The sequence below is a fragment of the Bubalus kerabau genome, chromosome 11 (assembly GCF_029407905.1).
Source record: "Bubalus kerabau isolate K-KA32 ecotype Philippines breed swamp buffalo chromosome 11, PCC_UOA_SB_1v2, whole genome shotgun sequence".
NCBI lineage: Eukaryota > Metazoa > Chordata > Mammalia > Artiodactyla > Bovidae > Bubalus > Bubalus kerabau.
In genome coordinates this window covers 84744516-84762510 of record NC_073634.1, presented here as the reverse complement: position 1 = coordinate 84762510, position 17995 = coordinate 84744516, and the positions used below count along the sequence as shown (strand labels likewise).

Below are 17995 nucleotides of genomic sequence, written 5' to 3'. Positions count from 1 at the left end.
CCATCACCAACTCTGGAGTTCACCCAAATTCATGTCCATCTAGTCGGTGATGCCATCCAGCCATCTCATCCTCTGTCGTCCCCTTCTCCTCCTGCCTCCAATCCCTCCCAGCATCCGAGTCTTTTCCAATGAGTCAACTCTTCGCATGAGGTGGCCAAAGTATTGGAGTTTCAGCTTTAGCATCAGTCCTTCCAAAGAACACCCAGGACAGATCTCCTTTAGAATGGACCGGTTGGATCTCCTTGCAGTCCAACTTGAGAAGACTCTCAAGAGTCTTCTCCAACACCACAGTTCAAAAGCATCAATTCTTCGGCGCTCAGCTTTCTTCACAGTCCAACTCTCACATCCATACATGACCACTGGAAAAACCATAGCCTTGACTAGATGGTTACTGTCGTTATTTTTCTTGTTTTAGTCACTGGTCTTAGTGCAGCCCTTCTGGCCATGAAGAAGAATTTCCCTTTCTGACACAACTATTAATATCTGATGGCTTAAAATACCATGTTAGAAGATGTATGTGGATGATGTCCAAATTTATAACTGTCACCTTGACCTTGATCCCCTTGCCTGAACTCCAGACTCATTTATCTGATTAACTGCTTGACTTCTAACAGACACCTCACATGTCACACATCCAAAATTAAAGTTTTTATTTTTCCCCTAGGAATCTGCCCCCTCTCCAGTCCTTCTTCTCTCAGTAAATGGCATTTCCATGTCTTCAGACACTCATTCTAAAAACATCCATGTCACCCTTGACTTTTCTTTCTCTTACATCCCATATCTAAGCTAACAAATCCCATCAGCTTTCCTTTTAGGATACAGCTTGAATTTGAACATCTCTCAGACATGAAGGTGTTATCAGAGTCCTAGCCCAGCCCACAAGCCATCCCATCTCTTGCCAGGAGTATCATACTCACTTCTTAAAAGATTTCCCAGCTTCTAATCACTCACAAAATAGACAGCAAGTGGGAATTTGCTGTGTGATAGAGGGAGCTTTACCCAGTGGTCTGTAAATACCTAGAGGGGTGGGATGGGGTGGAAGCGGGGAGGGGGTTCAGGATGGAGGGGACATAGTATACTTGTGGCTGAGTCATGTTGATGTATGGCAGAAGCCAACACAATATTGTAAAAGCAATTATCCTCCCATTAAAAAAATTTGAAAATAATAATTTTTTTTTTTTAAGTTTCAGCATGTCACTCCTCTGGTAAAGTCCCTTCAATGGCTCCCTGTTTCACTTAGAATAAAATACACAGTTCTCATCATAGTCACCAAGGCCTGAGGTGACATTTCCACAAGGTAGCTCATTGCCTGCAATTCCTCATTCCATTGCTGGCTACTCACTGCTTCTGGCCTCTTCCCTTTTCACTCTTTAACTTATCACATGAGTTTCTGACACAGGAGCTTTGCTAATCTTTAGGCCTAGAATGATTTCCCTCAATATGTCTGCATGGTTTTTCTTTAGGCCTCTGTTCAGGGCTTACTTTTCGGTGGAGCTCAATCTAACCAACCTCTCCAACATCATACTTCACCCGACTCCCCACTCACTGTTTTTATTTTTCTTTTTAATCTCTATCGCCACTGACATATACCCTCCAGCTCCTAGACAAGGGCCTGACACACAATAGGAACTCCATACGTAGAGTGAATGAATGAAGTCATCGGTTCAGAAACACAACTCCCATGACCCCTTGGAGCTTCTCCTCCCATAGAACACGTTTCTTCCACTAGCCTCTCATGGAAGGAGAGGGTCTCAGGTCATCTGTTATTTCAGTCAGACAGTCTTTTCTGTTGTTTGTTTTTTGAACTTTTTATTTTGTGTTTGAACCCCAATTAGGGCTTTCCTGATTGCTCAGTTGGTAAAGAATCTGCCTGTAATGTAGGAGATCCCGGTTCGATTCCTGGGTCAGGAAGATCCGCTGGAGAAGGGAGAGGCTACCCACTCCTGTATTCTTGGGCTTTCCTTGTGGCTCAGCTGTAAAGAATCCACCTGCAATGTGGGAGACCTGGGTTCAACTCCTGGGTTGAGAAGATCCCCTGGAGAAGGGAAAAGCTACCCAACTAACAGTGTTGTGATAGTCTCAACAGGTGAACGGCAAAGGGAGTCAGCCATATATATACAGGTGCCCATTCTCCCCCAAACTCCCTTCCCATCCAGGCTGCCACACATTAACACTGAGCAGAGTTCCCTGTGCTGTGCAGTAAGCCCTTGTTGTTTTCCATTTAAACTACAGGAGTGTGTGCATTAGGTTGGATACTCTTATTTAGATAACAAAAAGGCAGAAGTAGTCATTCCAGGGGATGGGAAAGTGCGTGGTCAGTGAGCCTGGTCCCAGTGAGGAACAGTATGAACCTCTAAAACAGACATTGTGTTTTGGGGGAAAAGTAGAGGAAGAGACAGGAGAATCTGCTGAGGACTGATTACATAGGAACTCTGAATCCAGAAAGCAGAAGCAAGGATACTCCTGGAAAGAAATGCAGCTTGGTGCTTGAGTGGGTTAGACGGTTACTGTGTAACCCAGGGCCTGAAGGTCATGGAAGCTACCATGACTGTTAAAGTGAAAGTCACTCATTCATGTCCGACTCTTTGTGACCCCATGAACTATACCATCCATGGAATTCTCCAGGCCAGAATACTGGAGTGGGTTGCCCACCCACTGGAGTGGTACAGGGAGTCACTGCCTCTCGTCCTAATCTCTTTTCAGCCACGTGCTCACCACGAGACCCTGGGAAGGGTCATCATCCCCTTCCCACTGCCTCCACCCCCCAGCTCTAGCTCTGAGTCTCATCCTCATGGTCTCTAGCCCTCTAGGACTGGCTAGATGACCTGGAAAACTCCTTGCTCCAGCATCCTGAGGTTTTAATGCAATGAGAATGTCTAACCATCTCTAAAAATGTATTCAGGCAACCTAAAGTCACACCAGGAGCTAAGTTAATTAGAAACGGGACGAGACTTACATTTAAGAAACAGAACTGTGTGCTGACTGCTCTTCCACAGAGCCTCCCTGGTCTTGGTCCATGGAGCCCTTTGGATTTCCAGCTATTTGGGAAGGATGGTGGGGACAGCTTTCCAATACTGGAGAATGCAACACGCTATCCGGAAATTGGCCACTGCTGCAGACAGAGAGTGCTTCTAGAGTTTACCTCTGAGAAAAAGCAGTAATTCAAAATCAGGTAGAACACCTAAATGACCCAAGAGAAATTATTCTCAAGTCTTTGTGTATTTCCGAAGCATCAAACATCATGATGTATGCAAATGCACTCACTATAACCAGGGGCTCCCCAGTAGCTCAGTGGTAAAGAATTCGCCTGCCAATGCAGGAGATGCAAGTTTGATCCCTGGGTTGGGAAGATGCCCTGGAGAAGGAAATGGCAACCCACTCCAGTATTGTTGCCTGGGAAATCACATGGACAGAGGAACCTGGTGGGCTGCAGTTCCTGGGGTCACAAAAGAGTCTTATACATGACTTAGCGACTAAACAACAACTAATTTTCATACATAGATAAAGTGGCTCCCAAAGTACCTAATAAGGCAATGCTTAGGCAGCTGGGTTTCATCTATCATGTGTATTCAAAGGTCTAATGTGATCTTTAATTCCAACTTTTTTCCTTGGGAATTCCAGAAGCAACTGATGACCTGCCAGCCCTTGAAGTCCAAATCAGGTCTCACTGCAATGACGATAATAGTAAATTTGTAACATGAAGGGAGTAGGTAGGGGGTAATTTGAAAATACCAAAGCTATGTCCGCTGACTTTCAAAAAAATTCCAAGAGATGGTGAAATGATGCTGTTTACTGCCGAGACTTTGGGAGTCCACTTACTTTGCCCAGGAAATGGCAGTTGAAACAAGTAATGAATTCTTTCAACATTTCTAGAAATTACCAGTAACACTGAAGATTCTGTGTAGTTGGCAAAACTCTGTTGGTTCTGCTGAGTGATCTATCCACCTACGTTTCACTTCACATGTGACTTGATTCAGCTGATGCCCACCTCCACCCAAAACAACATCCCTCTTCTCCTTTGTCACAAGCTCCCAAGTTAGACCTGACCTCTTCCTTGTTCTGGTCCTAATATATACACTCTGTGTATGCTGTAAATATTTCTATCAAAATATAATATTCCTATGTGTCTCCTGAGCTTCCTGAAGGCAGGTGTTAATCAGTGATCCATCCTCCATACCCAGCACAGCCCTTAACAGAGGACAGGAAAGTTGGCGCATAGTCAGTAAAGGCACAAACATTTGCTCTTCTTAGACTAGAGCTACGTAAGCCATGGCCCCTGCAGTGGCCTGGTAGCAGAGAGAAGCCATGTTTAAAGGTGGCTATAAAGGGCTTTCCCTGGTGGTCCAGGGGTTAAGAATTCACCTTCCGATGCGGGGGGTGCAAGTTCAATCCCTGGTTGAGAAGCTAAGATCCCACATGCAGTGAGGCAACAAAGCCTGCCCACTGCAGTTGGAGAGCCTGTGCATTCTGGAACCTGTGCTCCACAGCAGGAGAAGCCCATGTGTGCAACGAAGCCCCAGTGCAGCCAAATACAGAGAGGTGGCTACGAAGGCCGGAAGGTTCTAGTGATGACCGGTATTGGGGAAGAGGGTGGAAGACAGGAGAGGACCTCTCTCGCTGGAAGGACCTGGGAGGGCTTCCTGCAGGAGGGGGCTATGGAGTGGGAGGACAATTGCTCACTCAACTGTCAGTGGGCCTTGGTGGCTGCGGAGGTCTGGGGTTGGGAGGATGGGAAGCCCTAAGTCCCCCGTGGCTGCAATGACATTCTCTGTGGATAGAGAAGAGAGGCCTTTGGAGTGACAGCTGGGCAGAGGCCTGGCCATGACACCTGTTGGCACATCCATCTTTGGCTTATGATGAAGTGGTGGGACCAGTCTTCCTAGGTGGCATTTAAAACTGCTACAAAGGTGGTTCTCTGCCAAGCAAACTTACGTCCACCACCAGCCAGGGGCCGGTGCTGCTGCTGGTGCCAGTCCGGGGCTGGTCCAGGGAGGGGCCTGCCCTCTGCTCCTCCACCCACCTGGGAGCCCTCTTCCAGCACCTTCCCTCAATCTTGCCATTCTTGTTCACTTGTCTGCCTCTCATCCTAAAGGATGAATCCTTACAGCAAAGGGACTGGGACTGACTCATGTTTGAATCCAAAATAGGCCGTTCAGGGAATACGTATTTCCGAATACATGGAAAAGTGAGTGGACGGAAGAAGGTGTGGGAGCCAACGTGTGTATCCAAGGACCTCTCACCGGAGTGCCGGCCATCACCTTAGAGCAAGAGGGAAGGAAAGAGGAGGGGCCAGTGGGAGAGGAGGGAAATGTGAGCGAGAGGGAGGAATGAATGAAAGGAAGAAAGGGAAGAAGGAAGAAAAGAAAGAATAAAGGAAGGGGAGAGGGAAGGAAAATTGTTCCCCCCACTTTCACATCTAGTCTAATAAAGATGTAACTGGATTCAGACTCCTAGGAGTCACATCTTAGGTCTGACAATTAAAAGAAAGAAAACTTGAGTCATCAGAAGAGCCAAATACAGCCTCGGTGATGCCCAAATTAACTTCTGAAAAAGACATCTCCTCCCGCAGCTAGGAGGAGTTGGCCAGTGAGTCACTTTCACAAAAGGAGACTTGTGGAGCTGTCTCAGCATCACTGGGAAGCTGAGCTGCGAGAAGTCCAAGGTCAAGGACAGATGTGGCAAAGGTATAGTGTCTCCTCACCAAGTGGGGTTGGAATTGCACTGTGGGATGCTCTGTGAAATAAAAGCTCTGGTAAGGCAAGAAGGCCTGCATTCTGAAGTGGTCCTCACTGCTTTTGGCCTTGGAGCAGGTGGGCTGGCAGTGGGTCCCGTCCCAGGTAAGTCCTGTCCACTACTCTTCATTCATCTTTCCCGATAGGTATCAGTGTGGGCACAGAGGGCCCTGAAGACTCCCCAAATGACGTCACTCAGCCCCTTGCTTCCCAAATCCTCATTCTCAGATAAACACAATTAATTAGCAGCTGCTGCTGCTTCTAAGTCACTTCAGTCATGTCCGACTCTGTATGACCCCATAGACGGCAACCCACCAGGCTCCCCCATCCCTGGGATTTTCCAGGCAAGAACACTGGAGTGGGTTGCCATTTCCTTCTCCAATGCAGCAAAGTGAAAAGTAAAAGTGAAGTCGCTCAGTCGTGTCCGACTCTTCGCGACGCCATGGACTGCAGCCTACCAGGCTCCTCCATCCATGGGGTTTTCCAGGCAAGAGTACTGGAGTGGGGTGCCATCGCCTTCTCCAAATTAGCAGCTCCTGACCCTCAATCCTTCACTCAATGCCATTTTAAGCGCTGCCCACAAATAATCTCACTTAATTCTCACAATAACTTTCAAATGTAGATAAGTAGTTGGCTTTCAGAGATACTAAATCTATGTATTTCTGCCACAACCAAGAGCTTTTCTTTGGGCAAATGTTAAGAGCTTGCAGTTAAGTACTTTCTCCACTAAGGGGAGTGCTCATCTCCCGTTAAAAGTGCCGGTCAGGCTTCCCTGGTGACTCAGATGGTAAAGAACCTGCCTGCCAATGCAAGAGACATGAGACTCAGGTTCTATCCTTGGGTTTAGAAGATCCCCTAGAGAAGGGAATGGCTATCTACTCCAGTATTCTTGCCTGGAGAATTTTGTGGACAGAAGAGCCTGGCAGGCTACAGTCCATGGTGTCGCAGAGTCACTGCTAAGAGACTAACACTTTTCACAAAAGAATTTTGTCCTTTTCACAAAACGGACAAAGCAGAGGGATCAGTTTCGACGCCCTGAATATATTCTAAACGTTGCTCCTCTTGGTAGTAAAACAGGCTCACGTTCACAGCTGTGGCACCCAGTGCTCACTGAACACATTAACTGGCTTCATCCCTGTTCACGGGCACGTCAAAAGCACTGGTCTTGACCACTTTGCTGGAAATGGAGCCGTGACATTTGGTGGGAAAGAAAAATGAATAGATTCATCCGTTTGGTGTAAGCATCCTCCTTCCCAGCCTCTTCCCCTAAATTTCTCAAATTACCTTTTCCACCCAGGGAAACGGGTCTGGTGGCTGAATCAACTTGACTCCAGTTGCAAAAGGGAAAGAGAGAAAGAAAGGAAGAAAGAAAGAAAGGAAGGAAGGAAGGGCTGAAATCCTATCCAAGCTGATCAGAATGAATTCTGACCGCTCATTCTCATGCAACATCCGCTTAAAATTATATTGCGGATCTGGAAAATTCTCTGGAAGCCTAAACTGGGAGAGCAGGCGATCCTCCGTTAGCGATTGGTTACCCCACCCTGTATGTATAAACAGAGTCAGGAGGTGTGCAGAAGTAGAGTGTTGTTTTCACAAAGGATGCTCCGGCAGGAAACTCGACATACACAGAGGAGTTAGCAGAGGGACTGTGGAACTTCCCTGTTTGGGCTGATCCCGCAAGACCACAATTAAACCAAACAAACAAGCTCACCAAGTTTATCTCCAGATTTCTGTTTAAGCCCAGCCCTGCCCTTGATGACTCAACCATGTGCTATCCTGGTTTAAACTTGACCCTGCAGCCAGAGTTCCCAGGCTGGTGTCTGTGGCCACAAATGACTAAATTTGAAAGTTGTGCCCTGCATATGCTCCAGGGTTGCCAGCTCTCACAGACAGATCAAGTATTGTTTAGGCTATTTCTAAATTCCACTTGAAGATAGCAAATTGTTAACTCAACCACCAGGTCAGGGGCTGCTCCGCAGTTCCTAGCAGCTGAGAACCCAGCTCAACAAAGTAATCCCAGGTCATCTGGTGGAGTAGAGGGCAGAATGTGGGAAACACACTGAAGAGACCGTGGAGACCCTGGCTCCCCTTTCACTTACTAGCCTATGGCCTTGGCCATGAATCTGACCCAGGTGGTAAAGAACCCATCTCCCGATGTAGGAGACATAAAAGACACAGCTTCAATCCCTAGGTCGAGAAGATCCCCTGGAGGAGGGCATGGCAACCCACTCCAGTATTCTTGTCTGGAGAATCCCACGGACAGAGGCACCGGGCGGGCTACAGTCCATGGGGTCGCACAGAGTTGGACACAGCTAAAGTGACTGAGCACGCATGCATGCATGCACTAGATTAAGGATGTGAATTTCCAGTGCCAAATCTCCCTTCCATCCTGTATATCACAAGTAAATGGTTGTTTTAGGATTGATTGTCTTAAGATAAGTGAAACCGGGGGTTCCCCTTGTACTAGTTTCATATTCATTTTGTTTTAAGGGTGAGTTCATTTATTGACAGCCCCCTTCCCGCCCCCACCACCCGCCGCCTGGCACAAATCACAGCACAGAAGGTAAGCAGGGATGGCATTCAGTAATCCCCCACCTCGGACCAGGTCTTAGGCTGAGGGCTTGTCACACAGGATCTGCATCCTGGAGCCTGGACAAGAAGGCTATACCATCTTTACTGCTGCCACTTTCCACAATGCCTCCCATTCTCCTGGCCTCAGTTTACTCATCTGAAAAAAGGATCAGACAGAAGCAAGACCAAGTGATCTCACAGAACCCTCTAAAGACAACTTTTACGAAATGTACAAGGCAGAGCTCTCTCAATAAATCTTTGTTAAAATAACAAATAGAAAACCAGGTGTTTAAATGCAACACTTACTTAAGATAAAACACACACACACCAACAGAAAACAAGCAAACCACTATGTGCAGCAATTAATCAACGTGACTCACTAATATTTTGTCTATCACTGACCAGGCCACTAGCATCTCTCAGAACCAACATCAGCAGCTCCCGTTCATCTCCAACCAGGCTGTCAGCAGCTCAGGGCTGTCCCTGGCAGGGTGTGACCCAAAAGATGCCCAGGGCGCACACGGCTGGCACCCCCTTCCTACCCTCTGCCTGGGGAGCCGGTTGGCATGGTGATGCCTGAGACATTCTTCACTCGATTCCTCCCTTCCCTTTCACTCTATTATCACTGTGTGAGATCTTGCCCCAGAAGAACAGAGAAATCCTGAGGGTGAGGTCTGATGTCAGGGGAGAACAAGCAAGTCTTTGTCAGGCTGTTCAAGGAGGAGGCCCAGCCCGGGCTCTCCAGCCGCACACAGAGGGGCCTGTGCTAGCTCTGCCCAGAGCCGGGGGGCCCTTCACCGGGGCATCCTGAGCCCTCTTCCTCGCCTGACATCAGAGCTGAGCATAGTGGACGGATTTCCACTTGGCGAGCAGGTATTTTACACCAAAAGGGCTAAAGCAGAGCTTCCACCCACACCCACGCCAGAAAACTACCCCCAAGAAATCCACCCTCTAAGCTGTTCCTCCCACTCAGCACGGTAGCCCCTTCCCTATTCATCCTTAGTCAGCTCCTCCATCCTTCTCTCCGCCTACTTTCCACTCCCCCGACCCAGGCTCCTGCCTCCATCTCCTCCTTGCTCCCCGCTCCTCTCCAGACTCTCAGCTCCTCTGAGAAGCCACCTGGTTCAAGGAACTCTCCAGCCTCTGGTCTCCTACGAGGCTCCACTTGTTCCATTGGACAGAAGGAGGTGTCCCACACTCGTGACGTCTCCCTGTGTTTATGGCGTTGCTGACTTCAGCTCTGAAACGCCATCATCTAGGAAAAGTTCTGCTTGGGGGCTGGGGGTGGGGGCGGTGGATTTCCCCTGGTGGCTCAGACATTCCAAGAATCTGCCTGCAATGCAGGAGACCCCAGTTCGATTCCTGGGTGGGGAAGATCCCTTGGAGTAGGGAATGACAACCCACTCCAGTATTCTTGCCTGGAGAATTCCATGGACAGAGGAGCCTGGCAGGCTATAAAATCCACAGGGTCACAAAGAGTCAGACACGACTGAGTGACTTTCACTTTTTCACAGGACAAGCTCTGCAAGCAAGAGTGCCTAATAAACAGCCATTAAATGATTGAACCTGCAGCTCAGCCCAGAAACGGAATTGAATATTGAAGTGAGGTGTTAGCAAGGAGATCAAACCAGTCAGTCCTAAAGGAAACCAACCCTGAATATTCACTGGAAGGACAAATGCTGAAGCTGAAGCTCCAATATTTTGACCACCTGATGTGAAGAACTGACTCACTGGAAGAGACCCTGATGCCGGGAAAGATGGAAGGCAGGAGGAGAAGGGAACAACAGAGGATGAGATGGTTGGGTGGCATCATCGACTCAATGGACATGAGTTGAGCAAATTCCAGGAGATGGTGAAGCACAAGAAAGTCTGCGTGTCCATGGGGTCGCAAAGAGTCGGACACAACTGATCGACTGAACGACAAATTGCCCCAGAACCCTGGTTAGCAGCAGGCTCAGGGCAGAGAGAGCTGACTGGCAGGAAGGAGAAGCTGTGGGGCACTGACGGCCAAAGCCGAGCCCACATGGATGACTCCGCAGGACTCCTTTCTCCGCCAGTTTGCAGCCTGCTCCTGCCCCCGGCTTCCTTCCTGCTTTCCAGGTCAGTCGCGGGCTCCCTCCTGGGACGTCTGGGCTGGCAGCTTACAAGTCTCCAGGGAAGAAAGGTGCAGGGCCAAGCCCAGCACTTGAACTTCTCTGGGCTGGAAGACTGAGGTGCAAGAAGGCTGGGGGCCTGAAATGGGGGACAGAACAAGGGAGCAGTTACACTGAGGATCCCGGCAGAAGGCTGGGAGGACGGGGTGCAGCTGAGCCCTCCATGTTCTCTGTACTGGCTCAGCTGTTCTGGTTCCAGGGCTGGGGGAGACCCGGCCCTCCACAAGGAGGTCGGGGCTCTCGTTTCTCACCTTCTAGAGCTTTCTGGTGATGGTGATGCAAATTCGAGTCCTACACTGGGGTCCTGTGGGACTACAGGGGAATCCAAGGACCCTCCTTGGGGACAAGTTCAGAAACAGGAGTTCAACAATCAAGCCCAATACCCTCTTAGTGATGATGGAGAAGGGAAGGGGTGTCCAGGGTCAAAGGTGTGTCTATGCCAGGCCTGGACTAGAACCCAAGTTCACCCTGATGTCTGTCCTTCATCCTATCCCTCCTTACCCTCCTCCTTCTTCCTCCTTCACCCTCCCTTCCTTCCTTCCCCCCTTCCTTCTTCCTCCCCTGCACAGCAAGGTATAGTGTGTTGCCAGCACCAGAGGGATCTACAGAGGATTTCCGGGCACACGTATCCCTGACTCCACGATGGGTTGCTGCTGCAGTCTGAAGCCCTATTTATAGGCTTCCCCGGTGGCGCAGTGGTCAAGAACTCGCCTGCCAATGCAGGAGCTGCCTGGGTTTCGAAGATCCAGGAAATGGCAACCCACTCCAGTATTTCTTGCCTGGGAAATCCCACAGACAGAGGAGCCTGGTGGGCAATAGTCCACGGCATCACAAAGAGTCGGACACGACTGAGCGCACATGCACGCTTTCCCTTTTCATAGATAGGGTGACACACAGCATGGGGCTGTGGGAGAGGGACAGTCAGAAGAGGGCCTGAATCCTGACCAGCTGATAGCTGTGGGCCTCGGGCGAGGTGCTTCGTCTTCCAGAGCTGCAGCCTCCTTTGCCATGGCCAGTATCCAGACTCCCTCCTGCAGTGCTTCTGAATGTACAACACCGTGACCCTCAGCCACCTTGGCACATCGGGGATGTGTGAAAGTCAGCAAGGTCAATTCTCACCCGCATCCATCTCCAGACAGCAAGCGTGCCTGAAGGCCACGGGCACCAGGCTCTGTGCTCGGTTAAAACAAATTCTATATAATATGAATGTGTGCATACTTGTATGCTGGCTTCCCAGGTGGCACAGTGGTAAAGAATCTGCCTGCCAGTGTAGGACCCAAGAGATGCAGGTTTGATCCCTGGGCTGGGAAGATCTCCTGGAGTAGGAAATGGCAACCCACTCCCGTATTCTTGCTGCAAAATTCCATGGACAGAGGAGCTTGGTGGGCTACAGTTCATGGGGCTGCAGAGAGTTGGACACAACTGAGGGACTGTGCATGCATACACATACATGTATATACATGCACTTTGATATGTATCAGACCCGTTTACACATGGGAATGTGCATATACATAACATCTATATCTAGATTGTTTTTTCTAAGAGAAACATAGGACAGATACAGTTTCAAAAATCTCCTGCCTCCTCCTTTGTACTTCTCTTCTTGGTCCCCTTTATCCAATTCTGATCACTAACAATCTCCATGCAGTCAGAGAAGGGATGAACTCAAATTAGTCAATGATTATTTTTAGTTTCTGTCGGGAATGAGGTGGGAGGATGAGGAGGTAAGGACTAATGTTTTTTTTCAAAGCAGAGCTGAGGCATTATCTGTGCTACTTCCTCCCCAGCGTCATCACAGAGGACTGAGTGTTCGCCCTTATTTATGAGAGTCCTGTTTTGTACTTTTTCCCAGCCCCCAACTCCTACTCATTCTTCAAAACCTAGCTCACATGGCCCATCTTGGAAGAATTCCCTGACTTGCCTGAGCAGAGGGCAGGCTCCCTCTCTGCACCCACATCACTTTGTTTATGCTGAGGCTCTTACCCACCATCTGCTCCTGTTACTGCTGGTTCCTCTGTCTTTGTCACGAGCTATGAATTACTTGGGGGGCTGACTGGGCTTGATTTGTCTGGATGCTCCCAGGCCTAGCATGGTGGCTGGTGCATCATGAGGGTTCAGATATTGTCTGTTTAATGCATGTGTACAATTCCATTCACCTGCTGGAAAAGACTGAAGGCAGGAGATGGGGTCGATAGAGAATGAGATGGTTGGATGGCACCACCGATTCAATGAACATGAGTTTGAGCAAGCTCTGGGAATCGATGAAGGACAGGGAAGCCTGGTGTGCTGTAGTCCATGGGATCGCAAAGAGTCAGACCCATGAATACAACACAAGACTTGTGTTTTAACCATTTCCCAGTAATTTGTGCACCAAGATACAGGTGCAGGGCCATCAGCACTCACCATTCCCAGGGACCTCATGGTGGAAAGGCTGGGCACCCTCACAAGCATCTCAGTCAGTTGATCTGTATGCATCTGTTTCACAGCTGAGGTATGATCATATACTATTACAAGGAGTAGATGTAAAATCAGCACTTTACAGAACAGGGGGTTAAATAAAAGCTGACCCTTTGCTTTGTAAAACTTCCTCATCAGGTCCATCCGTCTTCACTTAAGTTTCTGTTATCAGTTCTGAGCTGTCCTCAGGATTCACCCAACCCTCTCGGCCTGACATTCAAGGCCCCTTGTTAGTCCTCCCACCTTCTGTCTCTGAATGAGTCTTTCTCGCTCAGACTCACCTCATCTTCACCTCACCTTCACAGGTCCTCCGAGAGGCAGCCCTTGTGTACGCCTCTCTTCTGCCTGGAAATGCCCAACCTTTCCCTGAAGTTTCCCGCTCTCCCTGCTATTCACCTGGCACACTACTCTCACTTCCAGGACTCAGTGGAGATAGTGTGTCCCTAGGAAGCTTCCTCAGCTATGCCCCTCATTCTGCTCACATTCTCCCAGGGACGGGGAGCTCACTACCTCCATCTCTTGGCTCCCTCACACCCACTCTCATCTGATAAGTGGTGTGCTGTATAATTACTAGCAGGCTTCTCAGGAAAACCATAAACCACCCGAGGGCAGGGGCTGGATCTCAGCATCTTTTCCCCAGGTGTCTAGCACTGGTACCAACACAGAATAGGCACTCACAGGTTTGCTGAATGGATTGGCCCTCCCTCAACCCAAAAGGCCAGGCTTGGCAACAGTCTAGGTGAATGAATTCCAAAAGAATTGGTACCAGCGACTTGTGGGAGGTACCAGCAGAAAATTCCCACTCTGGCAAATTGCTTCCAAAGTAACCAAATTAGGACAACTGCTCACTTGGACCTGATTTATCCATGCATACTCTCCAAGCAGCCTTGAACCAGTGCCTGGCCACAGGCTCCTAGAACGGGGCCAAGTCTCATTTATCTCCAGAGTCTCACTACCGAGTGCCCAATACAGGTTTGGGAATGAATGGTGAGTACTCTATTGGGCAAGAACATCCATCTTCATTTCTATTGCAGGATGTTTCAGGGATGAGGCCCTTGAGATATTCTGGGGAAGAAGGAGGAAGGGTAGAGGAGGCTCTGGAAAAGTCAACCAGAACATAAAAGCCCAAGTCTTCACAGTGGCTCACAAGGTCCACACCACCTGCCCACGCCTCCTGTCCTCATGTCCTTGCACTGTCCCTCGTTCCATCTGCTCCAAACCTACTGGCCACTTGCAGCTCCTTGTAGCCCAAGCACATCCCCACTTCACAGCCTTTGATCCCACTTTCCTTCAAGCCTCCGTCCCCAACTTTGTTTGGATCCTGCTCCAGTGACACCCAGTCAGGGGGCTTCCCTGGTGTCCTGCCGAAAACAGGAGGCTGGGGGCTGCAGGCATACAGGCACTGCTATCGCTCTGAATTGGCTTTATGGTCATTATTTTTTGCTTTATTTTTTCCATAACACTTAGTACTACCTGGGATAATACATGCTTGTTTATTTACTGACACGCCCTTAATCCCATCAGAATGCAAGCTCAAAGGGAACAGGAATTTTGCTTTGTTTTGTACAGAACCCTAACCCCAAGAATGCCCCTGCTGTGTAGACATGCTCCATTCATATTTGTGGATGGCTGGATAAAAGAATGTCCTGTAAGAGCTAACAGTTAAGGAAGAAAACCAACGTTGTGGGCCTGGACAAACATGTGCTTGAAACCTAACTGTCTAGCTGAGGGGCCAGGAAATCTGCCCCCAAATCAGCTGATCCCAGCTGTAAGGACATTCATCTGGATCTTGGAATTATGCTGGTGTGAAGTGGGAAAGCTGCTGGCGGTGAGTTAGTTTTCAGCTACTATCTGATGGGACAAAGGATGTACACAAGAGGCTGGGAGGGTGGTGAGATGTAACAGAGCAAACCATCAAATAGTTGAACTGCAGAAGGTGGTCTGTCAAAGCTAGAGGAGGGAAGGCTACTACTGAAGAACACTGAAATCGAGAGCTGTTGACAGTTCTCTTCTTAACTTATGTGTGTAGACTAGCCTGTCCCTAGGGTTTTGGCCACAGGTTCAAAGGGAGCTCAATGGGGGCTCAAAGCTGTATTGAAATACCTCTGAATAAGGTTGACCAGGGAAAGAAGCTGACATTTTTTTGAGGTTTACCATCTGCAAGAACCCACGCCAATGCATTATCGTCTCCTTGGAGCTTAAGCACAAGCCTTCAATACAGTAGGGACTGTCCCCATCTTACGGTGGGGAAACTGAAGCTCAGGAATTTACGATGATCTAAGCAAAAATCACTCAACCTATAAATAGCAGAACTGAGATGTGAAATCAAGTCTGTCTAATTTCAAAAGTTCTTCTCCTTCCTCTGAATTATGCTACAACTCAGGGACCCCTCAGGGGAAAGAAATCATAAGAGGAAGAAAGGCAAGGAGCACAAAGACAAATCAGTTCCCCCAAGAATGAGAATCTGGTATAAGGAACAAGTCTGGGACAAAATAACCCCAGGACTTCAGAACTGGAAAATACCTGAGAAATCACCTGGCCTTACCTTCTGTACTGTCAAGCTTTATGAAATGCTTCTAATTTTGCTTTTCAGGGAAAAATCAAAATATGTAAATGAAAAAGAAGAGCTTTAGGAGAAGATAGCAGAAGGTAACAGCGGCAAACACTGAAAGAGTAACAAACGGGCATGTGGTCATCAGGGTGTATTGTCACCTCCTTCGTGACTGCTGACCTCGGATGTGTGGGTGCCCTGGGCCAGCTTAAAGGAGACGCACTGATACCCCACAGTCCCAGCAGACAAAATCAGCAGATCTTAGGTCACCTGGGAAGAACGTCAGCTTGTGTCAGGCCCATGTTCAAAGAAGTGCAAGTAGGTGTGACCCTCTCCCCTTCCAGGTAAGAAGAAAAGTATCCAAAACTGACTGGGAGGCGGTGGGAGAGAAAAAGGCCAACATGCTGGCGATGAGGGAAGAGGCGAGGGGACCAGTGCTCCACAGTGGTGCACCGCGGTGCCAAATTTACCTCGAAATTCAGCTGGTTTTACCTCCCAAAATGTTATAGCAAGTGAGACACCAACCAGGCCTCTGGCATGAGACTTAAATTCATGCCAGGTCAGCTACTTCTCTCCTTGCTGGTCTTAATCTGGATGGCCAGGATGGACAGAAAGAAACCCTTAGATGGATTCTGTAGAGACAGAGCAACCTACAACGATAACTCTGAGCTGCTCCCCCTCCATGTTTCAAGCTCCTCTGTTTCTTGCCTAAACAGAAGACTCATGTAGCAAATGCTCCCACTCAAAATGCAGTTATAGAACCTGGGGACAGTTCCCCACTTCAGAATGAGCTACTTTGAAATACACATCAGTTCTTTATTATATCCTTGTTTTTTTCTTTTTTCTCCTTGTACATGTATGTGGTGTAAGGAAGCATGAGTTCCAATCAGAGATGAGAAATCTGGCTGAAGGACCATCCTTGAGACTTCTGGGTATTCTGGAAGCCCGAATATCTTTAGTGCATAGATTCTCTGCACTAAAAATGCTGGTCATCACCGTGCTGTTGGCTAAAAGCAAAGACAGTTGTTTCTTACCTGGAGATCTCTCCCGTGACTCGGAGTCACCAATCCAGGCTGACGGAATGAATCAGATGAGCAGCTGTTCAGCCAAGACAAGTCTGGCTCCCCAGATCAGGACTGTGGCCCCTGAGAGTCCTGCAGTTTCTCTGTCCCTGGTGAGTGATAATCTGCAGAAAGGGAACACAAGTCATTTTACTAGGAGAGGCCATTTCCTCTTCTACTCTGGCCATAACACATTCGTTTACGCAGAGCAGAGAGAGCCCCAGAATCACCGATTACCAGGGACGGAAGAAACACAACAACCTTGTCACATGTAGTTGGGGAAACTGAGGCTCAGAGAAGAAAAGAGCTTCACTCAAGAGTCTTGCCACTTGGAGGGAGACTCCAGATCAGAACGTGTCTCTGATTCCTTGGCCTCTGGAATTTTAAAACAAATTTTTAAAAAGCAGCCACATGACCCATCTGACTTCTCAAACAAGTGGTCATTGACCCTGAATGGAACTCTCTGTTTTTCTTTTTCTTTTTTAAAACAGATTTTCCAAAAGAGAGGTGGCACTTTTTCCAGAATGCTGTTTTTGTAGTTTTTTGTAGTATTACCCCCTGGGAGCTGAATGAGTAAAACAGTCCACCTCAGGCATGTGGTTGGGATGGTTCTCCCTGTTTCCCATTAGAAAAATACTGTTATAGAAGAGAGGGACCCATGAGCACAGTGGTGGGTGGAGTTGGTTTTTTAATGAGAGTCGTCTGTATACCCAGCCCCTAGGTCAGCTGATCTGTCTCTGTCTCTTTTTGTCTATCTGTCACTACGTGTTTCAGGAAAACAAAGAAATACACATGGATCCTCCTCCCATGGATATCATCCACTATGTGATTCCCCCCACCTTTTTTTTTGTTAAACTATAATTGATTTACAATATTGTGTTAGTTTCTGGTATACAGCAAAGTTATTCAGTTATGGTGGTGGTTTAGCCACTCAGTTGTGTTCAACTCTTGCGACCCCATGGACTGTAGCCTGCCAGGTTCCTTTGTCCATTGGATTTCCCAGACAAGAATACTGGAATGGGTGCCATTTCCTCCTCTAGAGGATTTTCCTGACCCAGGGATCAAACCCACATCTCCTGCATTGCAGGTAGATTCTTTACCAACTGAGCTACTAGAGAAGCCGATTTGGTTATATATATATACATATATCTGAGTATATCCATTATGGTTTATTACTGGATATTGAACATAGATCCCTGTGCTACACAGTTCAGTTCAGTTCAGTTCAGTCGCTCAGTCATGTCTGACTCTTTGTGACCCCAAGAACTGCAGCACACCAGGCCTCCCGGTCCATCACCAATTCCCGGAGCTTGCTCAAACTCATGTCCATCGAGTCGGTGATACCATCCAACAATCTCATCCTCTGTCATCCCCTTCTCCTCCCACCATTAATCTTTCCCAGCATCAGGGTCTTTTCCAATGAGTCAGCTCTCTGCAACAGGTGGCCAAAGTATTGGAGTTTCAGCTTCA

General features: G+C 48.3%; 1 protein-coding gene across 1 annotated transcript in view; it reads right to left on the bottom strand.

The window, feature by feature from the left end:
• The window catches only part of CYRIA (CYFIP related Rac1 interactor A), a 102819-nt gene that overhangs the window by 42491 nt on the left and 42333 nt on the right, over positions 1–17995 (bottom strand). The window contains exon 2 of the mRNA XM_055540888.1: positions 16499–16650. The gene's annotated coding sequence lies outside the window, so the exon portion shown is untranslated. The remainder of the gene's footprint in view (positions 1–16498; positions 16651–17995) is intronic.